Source organism: Trichosurus vulpecula, chromosome 9 (assembly GCF_011100635.1).
Source record: "Trichosurus vulpecula isolate mTriVul1 chromosome 9, mTriVul1.pri, whole genome shotgun sequence".
Lineage (NCBI taxonomy): Eukaryota > Metazoa > Chordata > Mammalia > Diprotodontia > Phalangeridae > Trichosurus > Trichosurus vulpecula.
In genome coordinates, this window is record NC_050581.1 from 16,035,181 (window position 1) to 16,041,180 (window position 6,000).

The 6,000-nt window shown below is 40.8% G+C and overlaps 1 protein-coding gene across 3 annotated transcripts in view; it reads right to left on the minus strand.

Annotated features, from left to right (window-relative positions):
* ACO1 (aconitase 1) overlaps positions 1-5,181 on the minus strand; it is a 143,432-nt gene extending 138,251 nt beyond the window's left edge. Inside the window, exon 1 of one of the 3 annotated variants that reach the window (XM_036737792.1) lies at positions 4,844-5,181. The gene's annotated coding sequence lies outside the window, so the exon portion shown is untranslated. Of the gene's footprint in view, positions 1-4,719; positions 4,777-4,843 lie in introns of those variants that run through there. The other 2 variants (XM_036737794.1, XM_036737793.1) reach the window with 2 other exon arrangements.
* Between the last annotated feature and the right edge of the window lie 819 nt (positions 5,182-6,000).

The following is a 6,000-nucleotide window of genomic DNA, read 5'->3' on the forward strand; positions in this document are numbered from 1 at the left end:
TGTTTAAATAGGTTGGTTGTAGTTCATGCAATTTTAAGTGGTATCCTCTTTTTATCTTTATCCCCTTTTCTAATAAGGTGTTAATTTTGACCTTTGCTCTAAACAGATCAATGATCTTACTGCACAGCTTTTAAGTAATCTATATAAGCCTCTAGCCTTTCATTTCTTAATGTCCTATCACTTCTTACAACATATTTTGCCAAGATCTCTTCACTATGCCAACCTTGACACTGAAGCCATCTTTAATAAATGGAAGAACGATAACCAGTATTTATAAGGAACTTTGAAAAATCGTGAAGCTATTTACATAAATTATCCCATTAGAGCCTCACCACAAATCTGTGAGGAAGGTGCTACACATATTATTATTTCCATTTTACTGATGAGAAAACTGAGATAGAGCCATTAAAAGATTTATCCATGGTGACAGACCACAAATACTTAATTTACAGAATTCTATCATATTCTATATATGTCCTCTATTTCTGATCTTTTACAACTACCTTTGTGATATTCTTTTATGTATATATTATAAACAATACAAGGTCAGATGACAATATATTCTAGAAAACATTTCTTGTCCTTGGACACATGATGAAACCGAATCTGCCAACTCTTATATATGCCACTCTGAAGAGAACAACTTTTATGTCTTCAGATTTTATTTTTAGTAAGACTGTCCATATAGATAAGAAACAGTTCTTCTAGTCATAGATTCACTGGTCATTGAAGAAAGAGCTCTCATGTAAGTATACCAATCTTCACTTAATATTTGTACATAATCTGAGGTGACTTAAGTGGTTTAGAATGCTAGACCTGGAGTCAGGAAGACCTGAGTTCTAATCTACCATGAGTCACTTGTTAACCGTATGACCCTGGGTAAGTCACATAACTTTTGTTTGCCCGAGTTGCCTCTTCTGTAAAATAAAAATAACACCTACCTCCCAAGACTGTTATCAGGATCATATGAGATGATATTCGTAAAGTACTTTATAAACCTCAAAGTACTATGTAAGTGCTAGTTATTATTTATCTAGTTGTGGATGGTCTAAAATCTGGGATTCTTCATGTTTGTTATGTTATGAAAACAAAGTATCAGTAGCTTATTTTCTATTTCAACCTCAAAAATAAGTTTAAAGTGTTAAAAGCCTGTAATTAAAGAAACAAAAAAGTCTGCTTTCTAATTTAAAATCCATTACAATAATTGAAAATAATTTTCGGTGTGATACCAATGTTTTGTCTTCTTCTTAAAACATTACAAACTATGAGGAAAGGCCTTTATAATCTTAGTGTCTAGGAGCTCCAAAAGACATTAATCCTTCAGTAAGAGCCCACATAATACTTTGGGATATAAATATATGCAGACCTTCACATACAAAAGTGACTACATTATCTTGTCAAGCAACCAAGGCATACTTGTTGAGTAAGTAGGTTAAAAGCTAGATACTGTTTCTTGCTCCCCCAGGACAATAAGCTAGTTAGAATAAGGGTTAAGTTGTTGAATTGTTTCAGTAGTGCTCAACTCTTCATGTCCCTATTTGGGAGTTTTGTTGGCGAGGACACCACAGTGATTTGCTATTTCCTTCACCAGTTCATTTTACGGATGTTAAAACTGAGGCAAAAAAAAGTGACTTGCCCAGGGTCACACAGCTAGTACGCCTCTGACACTGTATTTGAACTCATGAACATGAGTCTGTCTTTTTGATTCCAAGCCCAGTGTCCTATGCACCACCTAGTTGCCCAGGCTTATAATCAGTGTCAATAGTAGTGATGATAATAATAATAATTATATGGATAAGGACTAGATCTATGATTTCATTGGTATAGGGAGCTCTAGGGTGAGGAAACTCCTACCAATGTAGATCAACAACTCTTTTTCACCTTAGTCTTCAAGAGTTGTTAAAGGCACTGAAAGATCAAGTGACAGCCTGCTTAGAGTCACACAATCAGAATGTCAGAGGCAGAATGTGAACTCTGGTCTTCCTGATTCTGAGAGGCCAGTTCTTTATTCACTGAAATATGCTGTCATTATTAACAACTCATATGTACATACTGTTTCAAGGCCTCTCTTTGGGAAAAAAAAAATCTAACTGGTCCCTTTGGATATAAGAAGCTGTAGACCTTGGCCCTGTTAGCATTACTTTCTCTGAGTTAGAGATACTCTAGAATCTAGAACAAAGGAAGACTCCACCTAGAATCCAAAAATTGCAAAAGCTTCAGTATTCCGGTGAGAATTTGTAAATATCTATTTCATTTTGCTCCAGATGGTTTCCTTTGTAAATCCCGGTTCCTACTCTGCTCTCAATCTGAAGCCTCAAAACTCAGATTGCATTATGTAGGGGACAATCAGGAAAGGTTAAGCCTCATAGGCAGTGAGACTCTTACCTACTACTTGTCCCAATTCGACTGTCAATCACCCTCAAAGGAACAAGCATATTTTAACAGGATTATCAACTTCTTGATCACAGCAATCTCTGCCCAAGGGAGAGTTAGTCAACCAGCATTTATTAATGGCCTTTTTCATTCCAGGTACTGTGCTAAGCACCAAGAACAAAAAGAAAGGTAAAACATAGTTTTTGCTTTCAAAGAGCTCATAGTCTAATGCGGAAGTTCAAAAGATGTAGATATACACATCTCTATCTTTTCCTATTTGAAGTGAATTCACTACCCCAAACCAACCGGACACTGTTAACCTCAAAGCTTGATCTCCTCTTTTTAAACTATGTATAATATTCCCAAATAAATGATAACCAGGATCCCAACTTAGAAAGACTTCCTTTCCTCCTCATTATGAGGAAAGTTGTTTACTTTTATGCCAAATAGAACACTTTTCCTACCCCACCCCCCAATCCCAACTGTGCAACTAAGTTTTATGAATGATGGCAAATGGAACTTTTGATTTACAGGAAAATATCCATGGGAAAATGACTGGGTGGTGGTAGATGGGTATATAATATCTTCATATGGACAGCACTATTATAAAGAACAATGTAATTTAACATTCTACTCTTCTGTACCTCAAGAATATCTTGAATGCTGGCAAGTCACACAAAAAAGGGGACAAATGAACTGAGGTAGAGTTTTACCTTGTAAATGAATGTATATAGATATACCTCAGAATTACGGAGGCAGCAAGCAATCCAGCAGACTCTGTCCTTGGTTCCATACTCTTCTAACTAGCCAGGGCAGTAAAAGGATGCACAGATACTTTATTACATGCAGTAGCAGATGGATCTCGAAAGGAACGGAGTCTTGGAAAATATATTTCAACTTGATTTTCAAAGCTTCAAAATTTAGGATCAAAATGACAACGAAGATGGAAAAAGTAAGACAAAACACAAGTGCCTCCATAACCTCTCGGGGAAAATAGCGACTTTACTTGAAAAGTCTAAGGACATCAATTAAGCAATTTCAAAATTTGGGATCGAAGCCAGTGGAGTCGAGAGGAAAGGAAGGCAAAGTGCATGTGCTTTCCTAGCCTGTTTGAGAAGTTTTTGAATTGTCTGATCTCTGCTCTAATACAATCCTAACTCATCTGCTATATTCTCTTGGATATTTTCCCATACACCTAAATGTCCATTTGCCATCAATCATAAAGCACAATTAGGGAAAAATGGGAGGGGGGAGAAAAAGTTTTGTTTGGCATAAAAGTAAACAATTTTCCTCAGCGTAAGGGTAACCGGAAGTCTTTCTAAGTTGAGGTCCTGGTTATCATTTATCTAGGAATACAGTACATGTTTTCAAAGAAGAGGTCAAGTTTTGAGGTTAACAGGATCCGTCTGGTTTGGGGTAGTGTATTAAGTTCAAATAGGAAAAGTACAAAACTACCAAGAACCCTCAATGAAATAAAAATCTCAAGCATTTCCTAGGTTGAAGCAATTTTTGGATAATTTCCCCCATCTTTGAGGCTTGTTTTTCTGGGTGTGGGAGAGCATGAAATAACTTCTGGGTAACTATTACTTAATGAAGACACCTTTCCATTAAAAAAATGACCATAATTTGGCTTTGGATTTTGTTCCCCTCTAGGTTTTACTATTATGTAGAAGTTTGTGGGAACTGAGCTCATGTGACCAATTCACCCACCAAGAAGGCCCGCACTCCTCCTCCCTCCCGTCTGTTTTAAGTGTCTGAACGAAAGGAAATGCACTGAAAAGGAATAGCATTATGGGAGGGGAGAGTTAAGGTATTAGGAAAGCAAGAAATGAAGAAGTTCAACTAACTGGATTTGCAAATTCCACTTGTGCTTCTGAATAACAGACTTAATAAACTAACGTGATTTCCCCTCCCCCGTTAAAAAAAAAAACCACGAACCTCAATTATACTAAGGAAAAATCAAGTATCAACAAACCTTACATTTAAGAAAGGTAAAATGCATAAACATTATCGGCTGAGGGATCAGAAAATTCAGCAAGGGCAACAAATTTCCCAAGTACGGGTGGGGCGCGATTAGAAAACGGAGATTTTTTTGTCAAAACCCTCCAACCCCAAAGTCCCAAGCAGATAAAGACCCTGTTATGTGGGAAGGAGATGAGTTCGTGGTAGGCCTGTGTGACCCTATAACAGTAGGTTCCCCGGCCCCTCCAACTCCCCTCCCCTTCTCTGCAAGGCCCTTCTCAAGCCCGGCCTACACCCAGCTTCAGATAGCTCCGCAGCCCTCTCGGTGGCAGCCCAAAGCGCTGTCTCTCCCGCAAGAAAGGAGCCGAGGTAGAGCTTGCTCACAGGCTAAGTCAGCGCCCGGTAGCAGAGTCCCTGACTCCAGGAGGAACGTGCAAGGCTCTCTGCCGAGTCTGTGCTTCCACGCTGCCGAAGCCCGGGGCAGGAGAGAGGGAAGCGGGCAACTCACCAACGCAGTTGAGGTTCACCTGAGCGGCGCTGCGTGGCCTGGCGTGACGGGCGGCCGGCAAAGTGGCGAAGTAGGGAGGAGACGTCGCGGGCAGCAAATAGCACGGCCTGTGCGTGCTGGCAGCCAGTGTCCTTCTCTCCTGCTGCGCCGCCTCCGCGGCTAGGGGCCGAAAAAGAGAAAGGAAAGGAGGGGAGGGAGCTACACTTATCCCCAAGGCAATGCGCTAAAACGGAAAAGAGGGGGCAGGGGGAATCAGCTGCTTCCACTTGAGCCCACCCGCCAGCGGAGGTAGCAGTCCGCCCTCTCCTCCTCTCTGTGCTTCCCTCCTCCTCTTCCCCCAGCCGAAGGCCTGACCCTGTGACCTGCCGAAGCTGACTGGCTCCGACTCTAGTGCGTCTCCAGACCCCACCCCCCCTCCCCGGGTCCAAAGTTTTCCAACTGCGGAACGTGGAAGATTTTTTTTTTAGAAGGGCAACTCAAACCGGAAGGCGAGGGATAAATAAGGTATTAGAAAATATAAAAGGCTTTTCTCCCTTGTCCAGTCTCAGGCCCCTGTGAAACCTCTGCTTTGGGCGTAGTGCCTGATTCTGACCGGCTGAAAGTGCCGCCGCTGGAGAAGCGGGACAAAGGGGAGCATGGGCAAGTAGTCTCGGGACGAAAATCGGCTGTTTATTGCCCCCCGCCCCTTGACACCGTAACAAGCTCACACAGGCCTTAGCCGACGATAAAATGGCTCCAATATTTGTTGTAACTTCTCTCTCCCCCACCCCCCCAATCATCCTGTTGCTAGACAAATGCAGCTTGAGCCTTTGTAACAGTTCTAGCAAACAAATTAAACAAAAATGTGTTAAGCACCTATTATGGCTGGGCGTTGGATATATAAATGGCCCCTGACTTGAAGGAGCTTACATTTTATAAGGGGGTGGGGTGCACATAGAAAATTAAATATGAAGATATTTCTGAGGGTAGAACACTATACTTTTTTTTAATTTAAATTTTTTATTTTTTTTATTTTTAGTTTACAACACTCAGTTCTACATAATTTTGTTCCAGATTTTCTTCCCTCCCTCCCCCACACTCCCCAAGACATCATGGAATCCCATATATCTTCCACGCATAACTTTGCATTGAATTAATTTACACACTAGTCAAGTTGT